The sequence below is a fragment of the Phacochoerus africanus genome, chromosome 12 (genome assembly GCF_016906955.1).
Source record: "Phacochoerus africanus isolate WHEZ1 chromosome 12, ROS_Pafr_v1, whole genome shotgun sequence".
In the NCBI taxonomy this organism is placed as follows: Eukaryota; Metazoa; Chordata; class Mammalia; order Artiodactyla; family Suidae; genus Phacochoerus; species Phacochoerus africanus.
Genome location: NC_062555.1, coordinates 14,109,531 through 14,125,223, shown reverse-complemented (window position 1 = coordinate 14,125,223; position 15,693 = coordinate 14,109,531). Strand labels below are relative to the sequence as shown.

The window sequence follows — 15,693 nt, the reverse complement described above, 5'->3', positions numbered from 1 at the left end:
TTTAAAAAGAGTGAAGCATGCTGGGTAGACCCATGGCCGACGTCCAATCCAAAGTTCTGCCTATGGAAGTGGGGGAGGGGCTGCCCTCTATGATGTTCAGCATAAGTAAGCTCCTAATTCTTCCACATCCAGTTCTGGATGCTCTCTCCTCACTATGCACAGATCTCGCAGTCAATGATGATCTTGCCTTGAAGGCAGCGTCTGTCTTTCCAGATGTGCTGGTTCTGGCTGGACCTCTTTGTTTTTAAATCTATTCCTAACCCCCCTTTGTTCTGCTTTACTCTGCGGGGGACTGACCCCTACAGGCTGGGTTTCCCAGGTTCCTAAGTCAAATGGTTTCCCTCTTGACTCCACCCTTCAGAAAGAAACTGGGGAGATTGGAGGGTCCAAAGAGGGGAGGGAAGGCCAGGGCACCTCCTTCTCTGCCTCCCGTGGCATCTCCGGCAGCAGCTGCATCTCATCTGCCCACCAAATAGGCTCCCCATCCTCCCTGCCTCCAGCTCACAGGTGGCCGCATCTTCTAGCCTTTGCCAATCTGATTGGCCTCATCGTCTCAATAGACTTCTTGGCTGCTCTATCTCCAGTATAACCAGTTCCCTGCATTAAGTTCCTACTGTTCTAACTATTCAGTGGTTTTTATTTCCTGGATGACCATGACTGATATCCCAGACTCGAAATCACAAATCCCCTGAGGCTCTATCTATTTTTCATTCATTTCAGATGCATTTTTCTCAGCATTTTTATGACATCATTTTGATACAAAATTGCATAAAATATTTTTCTGCCTCCTTTAAAGAACATTTTGGATTTGAGAGAAAAGAGAGCAAGGACGGGGAAAGAGCAGCTCTTTATAAGGCTCCATACTCACTTCTACCTAACGGTCTGTATCCCGGAGTTCCACTTTTCCTGCACAGCAGGGCACACATTTTGGGTGAGGTCATACACACCCAGGGGTATGATGTCATCTTGCACATTGTGTTACAAACAGGTTTAATAATACATTGTTGTATCTTAAACCATGAGCTGGAATGCTCTGGTCCAGCAGCCAAACCCAGGATGCATCTGGCAGACCTGTTAGTCAACGACCCCAAGAGCTCAGTACATTTCTCCCTATTGAGATGGAACAGAAATGACTCTTACAGATTTAAGGCTCAGTTTTATAACACAGCAATGATGTCATCACTGTTTTTTTTTTTTCTTCGTGTCTCTCTCTTTTTTTTTTTTTTCTCAGCCTCTTTATATCTCCTTCCCTTCTCCTCCCCAGGAGGAGTGCTTCTCTAAACTTACCTGAGCCCAAGTAGCTTAAAAGAGGTATATACATATACTGGAAATTGGCATTTTTCATAGGCTGAGTGATCTGGAATCTTTCCTACCACTGGCCACCCAAGGGCTTAACAGCTCCTAAGAAGGACAGCACATCCTATACTGAAGGAACCTAGTCCATTGTGGGAGATATAAGACCCAGAAAGTGGTTTTAAAAAAATGCCCCCCCACCCCCGTAGGTTTCCTTAATTTCTGGACAACTACGTTTCAATCTAGAAGCTACAGAATCATCTTAGACTTCTCTGTTCCCCCTTCATTTCTATCCCATCACTTTTTATTTGCAGTCTTCCTGATGATTGCCTCATCCCACCACCAAACATCTGATGTCCTAGCCTCATTCATCATTTCTTGGATTCTCCAGGAAAGTTCTCACCTCCCTTTTGTTGGTGGTGGTGTTCTTCCTTTCTGCTTTCACTGCTTGGGGAAAAAAATCTGATTTATTGTCCAAAAAAAAAAAAATCTTCACCAGCATTGCTTTCTCTGGAAACATCTCAGATCACACACAAGAGGGAAGAAATAATTTTGGAATGTAGAAATCAGACAAGTGGATGGTAAAAGATTTAGACACCCAAAGAGTAGAAGTACTAAGCCAGCCATAGAGGAAACTGAGAACAAACCCAGATTCACATTACATAATCCCCAAAACCTCAAAATGTGGCCTTATCAAGTACCTTGAGAAGTAGGACTAAAGGGGGTAGTTTTTTTATAAAGTGGTTGAAAGTATTTTTTTTAAGAAATGAGGAAAGGGGAGGGAGCAGGATGGACAGGCAGTTCCGAGTGTGGGGATGCAGACTGTTACACTTGGAATGGGTGGGCAGTGGAGCCCCGCCGTACAGCACAGGGAGCTGTGTGTGATTGGGTGACTTTGCTCTACAACAGAAGTTGAAGAAACATTGTAAGTCAACTATACTTTGATAAACATAAATAATAATTTTTTTAATTTTTAAAAATTAAAAATAAAATGTGCATTGTGGCTCAAGGGCCCCTAAAAAATAAAATCAATAAAATAAAATTTAGTTGAAAAAGAAAGAAACGAGCACATCACCTCTTCCCTAGTTCACTATGCCAGCATGCCCCCCATCTCCAGTTTATCATCTAGAAAAGCACAAAACTTGGGACCTTAAGTAGCAGCAGGCACAGTGGATTGTGCAGACAGATATCTTACTGAAGAAAGCAATCCCATGTACACTGAGAGCTACCACCCTCCACTCTCTGTGTCCACCTGCTCCCACCATGCTGGCTGCCAGGCAGAATATTGAAAAAAATATCCTGTGAGAAACATTGCTTTGCCAAAAAGCTATAAAGATATGGACAGGGAAGATGTGCCATTAAAGCCAGCCCGCCAAATCACTCTACAGTGAAACTGACAATTAACAGTCCCCGTTCATGCACTTAGAACAGCAGATCAACTCATGATTGCCCTACCCCTAAGTATAAAAATCACTGGAGATTTGAGAGGCGCCTCCAACACGGAATATGCAGAACAGCAAAGAACACACGTGCCTGCCTATACCCCCTTCCCCTCACATACAGCAACTTGGCTGAGACAAGCGTTTGCAGTGAAAGGGGAATGTTGGTATTTACAAGTTTTTATTAATATTATCAAGGAGATAACATATAAATGCAACTATATAATAAGAATCACAAATTTTTACAAAATGAAGAAGTTGTGAATCAAAGAGGAAATATGAACATAATGGGACCAGTAACGAGTAGCCCCAAATCCAAAAAACAGGAGTTCCAGAAACACTAGAGAAATGGAAGGGAGGAAAATGTCAATAGAATTACTCAAGAAAAGTTCCTGAAGGAGGAGATCACCAAAAATAGACCCATCTGAAGCCAAGATTTTGGGAAATTTCAACAAACAGAATCCTAAAAGTTTACTAAAAAAAAAAAAAATTTCATGCAAAGGATCAGGAATCAGAATAACTTTGGACTTCTTGGGAACCCCGAAGGTGAAAGGCACCAAAGCAATGTCTTCAAGATTCTGAAGGAGAATGAGTTCCAATCTAGATGTCTAGACCCGGATAAACCATCAATCAGATATGAGGGTAAAATAAAGATGTTATCCAGTCTTCCATGTCTCAGAAGCTCACCTCCTGATTCCTCGCACATGGAAAACTACTTCGGCATGTGCTCCTCCAGAGATTGTTAACTAGAGAAGACATGGGTCCTGGCAGAGAGGAGGCCAACAGAGGAGAGGGGCAGAGAGAATCTTCAGGACGGCTGTGTAAGGAGATTCGAGGATGGAGCTGTGCACCGATCGTCTGGTTTGGGAGAGATCCTGGAAGATGGACATGAATGGCAATTGAATGGCCCTGAATCTCTTAAGGAAAGATAGATACAAATGATGACATGATTGGGGTTGAACTGGTGATAAATACATATAAAATGAAGTAAATTTAACACTGAGAAAAGGAGTTCCCACCATGGGGTGATGGGATCACCAGTGTCTATGGAGCACGGAGACGTAGGTTTGATCCCCAAACTCCATATGCCGGGGGGCAGCCAAAAAAAAAGAAAAAAGGAAAAAGAAAAGTATGAATTCTAGGGAAAATAAAAAGCGGTCAGAAAGGAAAAGTACCCACATTGTATATGATGGAGCTATGAATCTGTGAATAGTTTTCATGGCCATGATAACAGGATCTTGGCCTTAACCAAAAACAGCATAATTATACTGAGAAGACGGAGGCTGTCAGGGTCCTGTGTATGATGAAAGGAGATAGAGTTAGACCTTCATCCATAAGGGAAAGTCACCAGACAAACCTAAGACTGAAAAATCAAGACGTAACGATACAAGCCTGCCTCTTAGAGACACAGAGATAAGTGATGTACAATAATCTATTAAAAGAGGTAACATGGAGTTCCCGTCGTGGCGCAGTGGTTAACAAATCTGACTAGGAACCATGAGGTTGCGGGTTCAGTCCCTGCACTTGCTCAGTGGGTTAACGATCCGGCGTTGCCGTGAGCTGTGGTGTAGGTTGCAGACGCAGCTCGGATCCCGCGTTGCTGTGGCTCTGGCGTAGGCTGGTGGCTACAGCTCCGATTGGACCCCTAGCCTGGGAACCTCCATATGCCGCGGAAGCGGCCCAAAGAAATAGCAAAAAGACAAAAAAAAAAAAGAGAGGTGACAGTGGTTGCCTCTGGGGAAAGAAAAATTGCAGGATAAGACCTACAAAATTCTGAACTTAAAAAAAAATTTTTAGGAGTTCCCTTCATGGCGCAGCAGAAACTAATCCGACTAGGAACCACGAGGACGAGGGTTTGATCCCTGGCCTCTTTCAGTGGGTTAAGGATTTGGCGTTGCCGTGAGCTGTGGTGTAGGTTGCAGACACGGCTCGGATCTGGTGTTGCTGTGGCTCTGGCTGTGGTGTAGGCTGGCAGAAACAGCTCTGATTATACCCCCAGCCTGTTCCTTCATTTGCAATGAGTGCGGCCCTCAAAAGATTAAAAAAAAAAAAAATTAGGAGTTCCCATCATGCCTCAGCGGTAATGACCCTGATTAGTATCCACAAGGACATGGGTTCAATCCCTGGCCTCAATCAGTGGGTTAAGGATCCAGTGTTGTGGTGAGCTGCGGTGTGCATTGCAGCTGCAGCTCGGATTTGATCCCTAGACTGGGAACTTCCATATGCCTTGGGCGTGGCCCTAAAAAAGGCAAAAAAAAAATTACAAATCTTAAAAAAATATGTCAGTATTTACATCATGTGATTTATAGTACTGATTTAAAAAAAAACACACACACACAATAACTCATAGCTCATTTCTCTTTTAGTGACGTGCCCTGCAGGACTAGGGTCCCAGGAGTCATGCTGGGTTATGGCTGCCTGTGCTTCTATCATCCAGTTGATCAAGAGCTCTTTTAGGGCAGACACTTCTCTTATTTGTGTCTGCTTCCTTGCTTAGCAGGATGCTGGACACAGAATTGGCTGTCCGTACATATTGATGAAAAGGTTGTTACAGAACTATTGGCCCTCATTCTACCATGTGGTTTTATAGAAACCACGTGTTAAGTTCTCTTCAAACGAAAGACCACCAAATATTTGAATACAGTTGCCATACCGGCTCTTGAGTCTCCTTAAGACTAAAAAGTCCCCATGCACCTACTGTGGGTGGGTCATTTTTGGTAAAGTCCTCTCACCGTTTTGGTCATAGACTTTCACTTAGCTCTAATTAGACTTCATCTCTCCCAAGTACTGTATTAAATGTTACACTGTGCTATGTGACCTGTGCAGATCAAATAGGACCCCCCTCCCTTAATCTAGATCCCATATGTCTGCTGATGCGACCTGAAATCACGTTACACTTGCTATAACCCACCTTTTCCTGTTTCCGTATATTGAGCTTATGGTCTTCTATAAATCCTTGAGTCTTTTTCTAATTCACTCCTGGCAGTGTTCCTCCCTGCCATTTTCTATGTGTGTTGATGTTGGGTTCAAAGAGAGGACTCTGTATTTTTCCTTTCTATATATTTTTAGACTCCTGTTCAGTCTGTTGAGATGGTCATATTAAGATCCTGTGACCCAGTGTAACTCACTTTCCCAACTTCTCATGATCTGCAGGTTGGATCAACGCACTTTTATACGTCAAGTCATCGATTACACGCTGAGCAGGTTAAAGGTGATGATCAAAGCCCTCCGCGTTTAAAGGCTCCCCCTTGGGCTTACAGCATCTCCCTACCTGGCCATTCCACTCACTGCAAAGCCCCTTAACAGTTTCGATCGTTCGGATGATGTGCATTCACTTTGTCTACAAATATATCCTGAGCATCTTTTGTCAAATTCCCTGTCCAAGTAACACAACTCTTAACAAAACCCAACAGCATTTATTGTGTATGTGCCAGGCACCATGCTTCAGAAGAAATAATGTTGGGTTATATGCTGAAGCTCATGAAGTCTTAACAACAATTCCTGTAGCTGCTGTGTTTTTTCATCTGCCAATCTAGTCATACTGTCTTTCTGCTGCATAGTTTTGTCAAACAGATTGTATATTTATGCTTTTTCTCAAAGAGAAATGCTCCCCCCACCACCAAATCCTGCAGTCTTTTGGATTTAACGTTTTTGATACAAACGTCCCAAATAAATTAAATCACATAATCCTTTTCCTCAAGGATCACACATGGTTCAGAGGAACACAGTTGGATATCATTGTACTGAACTTTCAGTCCAGCTTTTCTGGATCTTTTCACTAACTTGCCGTGTGCTTCACTTATTGAGGACTTGAGGGTACTTCGTCTGCTCCATGTAAACGATGTATCTCCTCCTGTAAACTCTACCCCTCCCACCTTCCTATTTTCTATGCCGTATATTCCGAAAGGATCGCTGTTACCCTCAGGAGAGCACTTTCTCTCCCATCTGAAAAATCCAGATTTTCCTAACCATCCTCTACGAGTTGCTGTCACACAGAGCCTTGTACTGTTACTAAGACAGCTTTCCCTCAGCAAGACTCAAGGTTCTTTAAGGCCAAAGTCTCCTTCATGTTTTAAATTCAGAATTTTATGTATTGCAATAACTTACTCATAGTAGATGCTTCATATAAGCTCTGTGGACTGGCTCATATCCTAAATCTCTGCACCGATTTTTCCTACGGGTGCTTTATAGGAGATGTTATTGAAGATAATGTGGATTTGGGGTGCTTCCCAATACGTCCCTGGGCATGTGGAATCCTGAATGGGAGAAATGGTACTTCTGAAGAGCAGTCCATCCCAGTAGGATGCTGGCTTTCTAAGCTTCTGAATTAGAAGGGGAGGGGAGGGAGTGGGATGGGCGGGGAGTTTGGGGTTAACAGATGCAAACTATTGCATTTGGAGAGGATAAGCAGTGAGGTCCTGCTGTAGAACAGGGAACTGTGTCTAGTCACTTATGATGGAACATGATGAGGATAATGTGAGAAAAAGAATGTGTGTATATGTATATATAATATATATTATATATTGTATGTACATATATGTATATAATGTGTGTGCGTGTGTGTGTGTATGTGTGACTGGGTCATTTTGCTGTACAGTAGAAGTTGACAGAACACTGTCAGCCGATTATAATGGAAAAAATAAAAATCATTAATTAAAAAGAAGAAAGAAGAAGTGGACTTCAAGACTTGAACCAGGAGTCTGAGCCTTTTTGACGATATGGTCTTCCCGTCTGACCGAGGAGCGGTGATGAGAAGACCGTACCTCTGGACACGGCCCCGTTGAGCCGGAGGACACGTGAGCCTGGAGGCTGAGGTGCCTGGACCTGAGTCATTCCTCCACCTGCACAGGTAGCCTGGAGCTCCGGTCCCCAGATTACTCATGAGCAATAGTCCGGTCCCTTCAAGGAGATGATTTGCCACAGGAGTCCTAAGCCGGAGATGGAGTGGAATCACATCCATGGGCTCTTCAAAATAATGAATTGTTTGCTTGCATTTCAGCTGCGAGTGGTTAGATTGGCCTCCTTTTAGATTCAGCAAACATCTCAAACTGGTTTCCCAGGGCTTTTGATCTTCTATAACCCAAGTATGTTTCGCTAAGCACTATCCCCTTAATTTTTACAACCCACACATACTTTATAGGAAATGTTGCTCACAAGTGTTGTGACTCATTTACATGATAAATCATCCAAATATTGTTTGGGAGGGGTGTTTTGATGTCCAAGAAGTCCTTTCAAGCATTTTTAGAAGCTGTCTTTCTTAAAAACAGGAAGCTGCATTTGGCCAAGAACAAACAAACAGAGAGCTCGGGAGGCAGGAGGTTGCTTGAAACTCCCAACCCACGAGGTTGAGTGGGTTCGAAACTTGGCACCACACCTTTTCCTCATCCTTTTGTTTCATGTGGTTCCTTGTTTTCCTCCCCAAAATAAACTCTGAAAGTCAGGCTCAGAGGCTGGGGGAAAGAGCAAACAGGAAGCAAAAATAAACAACAAATGGAGGGGAAATGTAAGCCAGGCGTTATTCACCGCGCGTCTTTCAGAGAAGCCAGTGACCTTGCACACCAGGAAACCGAGGCACGGGAGATGACTTTCTCTCGAGGTCCCCATGCAAATTCGATCCCAGCCAAGCCACTGAGACAGCCTTCTTTTTTCTTGCTCGCTTAGGCCCTTACCCTCAGTCCTCGGCCCTCCCACTTCAGACAGGACACGGGGTTTATGCCCTACGTTCAAAAGATGAGCCTATTCCAAATCTGAGATCAGATATAAATCGACAAGCGCCGCCGCATCCACAAAGCTGGAAAGCACCTCATCTTGTGTTTTCAACTCTGCCAAAGAAAAGGGCCCTGCACGGTTTTGATTCTGCTCAGGTCTTGGAAGAGTTTGCAGGGGCGTGTGTGGGAGCCGGCGGTGTGTGTGGGCAGCTCTGAACAGCCCTGCGCCTTTCCACGGGCAAAACATTGTTGGCTCCTAGCACCGCCTTTCCCGAGGACTGGCAGATTCCTTTGCCTGGTGCTTTGGTTCCCAGAGGTAGGCATCTCTGCAATTTCGGTCCACTTCCAACTATTTTGAACAAAATGCAAAGCGCTCCCTGGCCTGCGTTTCTGAGGCAGCTGGTGCCAGAAACCTATCTGCATTTTTTCCCTTTTATATCCTAATTCTGAGCTTAGTTTTCTTTTTACATCTTTCCCTAGAATCCCAGGGAAAGGGGGAAGGCAGCCTCCAACAACAACAACGAAAAGCTCTTCAGCCCAAGTTAACCAACCTGAAAACGTGGAATCATTTCAGTAAAGCGTTTAGATCCACATTGCCTGGCATTTCTAAGTCATAGGACCATGAAGCTGCAAAACACTTCGTCTTTTCTCCATCTCATCCTTCCTTCCAAATCAAATGAGGGCTGAACTTTATCTTTTGAAAAACATCATAAAGCACGTAATTCATCTCTTCTCTCAAGCTGCCTCTGAGACACTCAAAAATTCCACCACGTTTTAAAATGATCACATATGCATATGGAATTTACATTAGAACTGTAAAGGGCATGGTTGTACCCAGTTCAATTGCTATAACATGTTTCCACCTGTTGCCACTTATAACAAACTCAATACGCTCCCGGTCCTAAAATTATTGGGTAATTTATTTATACCCGGACTTCTTGGAGAAGCTAGAGAGGCAAAGATAACAGGAGGCAAGTATGTTTTGCTCTCTGTGGTTTTTCAGCGTAAATGTAAAGGACAAAGCCAAATGCTATGCATACGTCAAGAGAAGGCTTGGTTTTTAAAGATTTTTTAAAAGCTGTGAAAATGCCTCTGAAAGGGGTAAAGATTTGTATTCCCTTTATCTTTCTTTTCCTCCCTCCCTTTGAAGGAGGCCTAAGCATCTCCGTCAAGGCTGTTTCTCTATTGGAAAAGTAATAACGGAACCGTGCAGCAGGCATGTGTAGAGGGTGGGACCGCAGTCGGGGGAGTTTGGGCTAATAAAAACCCTGCAGTTTGGCAGAGTGGAAGCAGAAACAGACAGAGGCCATGAATAAGGAGGGGGAGCCATGCAGAAGGAAAGCTGTAATCAGTCAAATGGGATCTGCTTAGGAAGGGATTCTATCGCAGAAGCCCATCTGGACCCAGAACAAAAACATGAACCTACAAAACGAAAGCACAAAGCTGCTGGTGTGGACCAACCCTCGGTAGTCACTGTGGTTCCCTCCAGCTCCCACGAGATTCTCAGGATCCCTCCCCAAGGGTTTTTATGGTTCCATTAAATGTCTGCATGTTTAAAGCACATGATACTGCCTGGGCAGATCTGAAAGACAGAGGTGCTGGCGAGCGGGAGGGGCGATCGATATTGCACTGGCATTTCTTAGACCCCATACTCATCATCTGAGATTAGTATGACTTGCTAAAATTTAGGAGGTGGTAGAATGTGCTTTGCAAATAAATGTACTGCATTAAAATCATAAGTTTAGGTAATAATACAAATCCTAATTTTTTGCCACACCTAGAGGCATGCAGAAGTTCCACAGCCAGGGGTCGAACCCACACCACAGCAGTTACCAGAGCCACAGCCATATCAGGGCTGGATCCTGAACTCATTGAACCACCAGGGAACTCCTACAGATTCTAATTTTAAATTGTAATCAAACCAAATAATATTGATTTTTTTTCCTAGTTAATTTGTAAGCCATTCTTTCCTATCCAACTGGAAATATTCAGTGTAGGGATGGAAAGACAACTCTTTCTTTCTCTTCCAAATTGTCATCTACAACAGACAGCTATTATCTCAAAAAGAGTTTGTTACCTCCCTCGCCAAGCCAGCATTTATTCTAACTTCCCTTTTTCTGTCCATGGAATTACAGTCCTCTCAGTAACTCCAACTGGGCACCTCGAAACAAACTCTGACACTCCTTTTCTGTTTCTCTCCCATCACATCCAGTCACCCTACAGATGCTGGCGCATCTTGCTCTTTGGTGCCTTTAACAGCTGTTCTTTCCTTTTTCTGTTTGTTTGTTTGGGTGTTTTTTGTTCTTTGTTGTTCTTTGTCTGTTTGGCCGTGCTGGCAGCATGCGGAAGTTCCCTAGCCAGAGATACAACCTGCATCACAGCAATGACCCAAGCCATGGCAGTGACAGTAACAGTGCTGGATCTTTTAACCACTGGGCCACCAGGGAACTCCTCTTCCCATTTTAATGGCCCATGTCAGCATCCTAGCTCAGCCCTAATCATATCAAACCTCATCTCTTGTAGTATTTGTTTCTTGACTGGGATCTCTGTTTCCAGTCTTTTCCTCATCTAATCAAACTGACTATCATAGCCGAGTTAAACCTTCATGATGCCTCTTTGCATAATTAATGCAGAATTTTGAGCATGGCGGTTACTGTAGATACATATTTATATATATTCTATAAATGATTATTAACATATATGTTGTATAAATGATTATTAATATTTGATTCAAGAGCTTTTGATAACTACTCTATTGCCCATTAAGGAAAGTGCCCATCCTTACCTTTGGCATTAGATGCCAACAATTACTTTGTTCCTCTTATTGTTTCTAAACCTCAAGTCCCACTGCTCCTTTCTTTGAAAAGACCCGTTGAGTCAAATTGGTCTATCCACCGTTCCCCAAGCAACATCCCCCATTCCCTTTCCACATGTTGACTCCCTCAGTGCCCTGTGTCCAGAAGTCCTTCATGTTCTACTCATGGACCTCAGCCATACCCATTCTGTCTGTCTGAGACTGACTGCCGCCTTCTCTGGACCATTACGTTAAACTGTCACATCACATGACCTTTCCTGATGTTGGCTATCTTTTGTTTCTCAAACCATCCTGATATAATAAGGGTGTTGAAAATTCATTTTCTGTTATCACCTCTTGATTAATTAAAAATGATATCCGTATAATATTTCACTTAAAATATGACTTTTCATTGAGAATGGATAAGCAGTGAAGTCCTACTGTACAGCATAGGGGACTATATCCCGTCTCTAGGGGTAGACCATGATGGAGGATAGTAGGAGAAAAAGAATGTATAGGTATATATGTATGACTGGGTATGCTATGCAGTAGACATTGACTTGACACTGAAAATCAACTATACCCTCATAAGAAATAAATTTTAAAAAATAAAATACTGTTGATCAAAAAATAAATAAAAAGATACCTTTTGCCAGAAATAAACTAGAGGATTAACATTTGAGAAGCATCTACGAAGTGCTAAGTTCTCTGCTGGTGCTTTGGACCCAGCCACCTCTATCATTCTCATGCCAACGCCGAGAATCCTCTTAGCAGTAAAACATACCATCCACTTAACAATCTAGGAAGCTGAGATTTAACCAGTAGGAAAATTTCCAAAACTCACAGTCATAAGCACCACTATCAGGACACAAGCAAGGATTTATAGAGATAATTAAATAAAATAATGCGCAGGCCTGGAATAGACGATACCCTTAATGCGTGCTAAGTAATACTAACGTGTCTAGAGACTATTTGGAGGGACGTACCTCATTTCCTCCAGAGAAACAAGCTGTGGGCCACTAGCCAAAGTGCCTGGGAGTCTTTGTGGAGTTTCTCCGCAAAGGTATATGCTCTTAGGAGATCTTGGGTGATTCATGGGGAGATAAGCGGGGAGTTTGTGAGGAGAGACAGAATGAATTGGAGGAGCAAGACAGAGAGTTGATTTTTCTCTTCCCCACCTTCCTGTAACAGAGGGAGATGCCTGAGCTGGGGGGTTGGTGGTGGCAAGACATACAAGGAAGATTCAAGAGACTTTGGTGGATTCTGGACCCTTCAAAACCCAGGATCGATGTTCGGGCAGCCTTGGAAAAGTCTATGGAATCTCTAAAAATCAATAATCCAAAAGTTAGCCCCTGATGTTCCTGCCAGCTTGTTCTTTCCACAGTCTTTCTTTTGGGGGAAGAACGTGGAGTCATTTGGACCCTTCAACTCCCATCCGATAAGCCAATCAGTCAGGTTATCTTTTCGGCTCCCCCTCCCGCATCTGCCTAGAGTTTGGCCAACTCCAAGGAGTCGTTGAAGCCAGAAGGATGACAGTAACCTCCTTTTAGGTTTTTCCTGAATTATTTCAATAGCCTCCTAACTAGTGTCCTTGCTTCTGCCCTTGTCTCCCTACAATTTATTCTCAGCCCAGCAGCCACAGGGAGCCTGTTACAACATAAAGTAGACTGCACCATTGCCCTTCTGAAAACCTCTGGTGGCTGCCACATCACTCTGAGTGGAAGTCTGTATCATAACCCACAAGGTCCCCAGTGATCCCAGACCACATTGCCTCTGCAACTGCATCTCTTAACACCATTTTCCAGCCACGCTGGCCTCCTCACTCTTCCTCAAATTTATTTTTCTATTCCTATATCAATATCATCTCCATAAAACATTAACTTAATGAGGGGTCCCCGTTGTGGCTCAGCGGAAACGAACCCAACTAGGAACCATGAGGATGCGGGTTCCATCCCTGGCCTCACTCAGTGGGTTAAGGATCTGGCATTGCCATAAACTGTGGTGTAGGTTGCAGATGCGGCTCGGATCTGGCATTGCTGTGACTGTGGTGTAGGCTGGCAGCTACAGCTCTGATTTGACCATTAGCCTGGGAACCTCCATATGCTATGTATGCAGCCCTAAAAAGACAAAAAAAAAAGTAAGTTAATGAAAGTGCAGAAGGATATATCAGGATATCTTAAAATGTCAAGTCACTTAATAAAATTTTAAAGTTCTCTCTCTGCTTCTGATATTCTTTTTATTCGTGGATCCAAGTCTCTGGGACTAGCCTCATATTTCTATCTTTTTGTATTTTTTTCTCCGTATTTCTATCTTTTTGTATTTTTTCAGGCTATGAAGTTACGTCTCAGTAGTAATCATCCTTATCATCATTAACTATATTATTTGAGTTAAAAAATCAAAAAATTTTAGTTGCTGAACATCTGCTTCGTGCTTTTCCTGAATGTTCACTCTAGCAGCTCCTTTTCAATATCTCCCAGCAGCCCTCGTCCAGCCAGGTTCTACAGGTTGACGTTTGTCCTTTTCGCTCATTTCTGGATTCCCTCAGAGACAGGACGTCTGGGGGAATACTGGGGTTAGCCCACAGGTGGCCACGCCCCCTCCTGGAGGCAGGTGCCATTGCATCAGCAGGTCGTCAGCTCTCGTTGACTGCCTCAAATCCCCTCTGTCCCCCCCTCCCCAGGCTCCTCCTGCTCCCACACCTCACAGGTCTCAAAGACTTACCCTTCCTTTCAGGTCCTCAGGGGGACAGAGAGGTGTAAATGGAAGCTCCTGTAAACGACTGTTGGCTTTCCCCCCAGGATCTCTGGATCCAGGTGAGTTCTCAACATAATTTATACCCATCACCTTGTGATTCTCACTGCAGGGCTCTCTGACAAAAGGCCTCAGCGCTTGTCCAGACCAAAGGGAATATCAGATCAGTTCTTCGATCTCTTCTTCTATGAACTTGGCTGAGTCCGAAGCCATTCTCTCCCGCAGCATCTGCCGATCTGCTATGTGCAGAAGCTGATTAGTGTGAACATGTGGGTGTTGATAAAAGTAAAGGAGAGTTGAGACTCATTTAAGCTCTGAGTCTGCCCTGGATTCCAACTAGAAAGTTTAGGTTCAGATAGGTGTGTTCAAAGTGACTGGTGGGAGTTCTAGTCGTGGCTTAGTGGGTTAATGAACCAACTAGTACCCATGAGGATGCAGGTTTGATCCCTGGCCTCATTCAGTGGGTTAAGGATCTGGCATTGCCATGAGCCGTGGTGTAGGTCGCAGATGTGGCTCGGATCTGGTGTGGCTGTGGCTGTGGCTGTGGTGTAGGCAGGCAGCTATAGCTCTGATTGGACCCCTAACCTGGGAACGTCCATATGCCGTGGGTGTGGCCACAAAAAGAAAAAATAAAAGTACCTGACAGACATCCCAGTGGAGACTTTGAGGAGGCAATTGGATCTACTAGGTGATTGGATTGAATATTTGTGTGCATACCCTCCCATCCTGCAAATTCGTATGCTGAAACCTAACCCCAGTGTGATGGTATTTGGAGGTGAGGCCATTCAGAAGCAATTAAGTCATGGGGTTGGAGCCTTTGTGATGGGATTAGTGACCTTATAAGGAGATATGAGAGAGCTTGTTTCCCTTCTCTCCTTGCCATGCAAGGATACAGTAGAAAGGATCCACCTACAAGCAGGGATGCAGGCCCGCATCAGACACCAGATCTGTAGGCACCCTGATCTTGGATATTCCAGCCTCCCCAGACTCTGAGGAATAAATGCCTATTGTTTAAGCCCCCCAGTCTATGGAGTTTGTTTTGGCAGTCTGAACGGACTGGGGCGTTAGGGCTTAGTTGAGAGATCTGGGGGAAAGCTACAAATTTGAGAGAATTCATGATAACCAAAGTCACGAATTCATCTTCAGGGTGGTGGGGGTGTGGGTAGAGGGAGAAGGAGAAAGGACCCTGGGTTTGACCTTGAGGAACTCCGGCGTGTGAGGATGCGATCAATGCCCGTTGGTTGAGGTCGGATGCCAAGAAAGAGCAGCCGGAGTAGGAGGGAAGATGAGAGCACAGTGAGTCACAGAAGCCAGGGAAGACGAGCACCTCAAGGTGGAAGGCACCTTCAACCTTGTCGACAACGGTGTCAGATGCTATTGAGAGAACAAGTAAAGAGAGGGATGGACAATGTCCATCAGATTTAGTAACCCAACAGAGATAGTGGTGGTATCAAGAGTTGTTTTAAAGAACCTGAAATCAGTGAAAAGAGATAATGCATGTAAGCAACTCCTAGTATTTCATTTTACTGAAGTCTATGTCTGAGATAAGGTATGATTAGAGCCTACTTAGGAATCAAACTCAAGAAGGACATAAATGGGTTGTTAAAACTGGAGCCAGAAACTTGACATCTCATTTGTCCCTTTTGCTTTCCAATTTCTCACATGTTTAACTATCTCAAACACTGAACCCATTGACACATTAGTTTTG

At 43.9% G+C, this 15,693-nt stretch overlaps 1 long non-coding RNA gene across 8 annotated transcripts in view; it reads left to right on the top strand.

The window, feature by feature from the left end:
* LOC125112663 (uncharacterized) overlaps nt 1–15,693 on the top strand; it is a 413,145-nt gene that overhangs the window by 355,753 nt on the left and 41,699 nt on the right. For all 8 annotated transcript variants that reach the window (XR_007131218.1, XR_007131217.1, XR_007131212.1 and 5 more), the window contains one exon: nt 13,968–14,047. This is a non-coding gene — a long non-coding RNA (uncharacterized LOC125112663). The remainder of the gene's footprint in view (nt 1–13,967; nt 14,048–15,693) is intronic.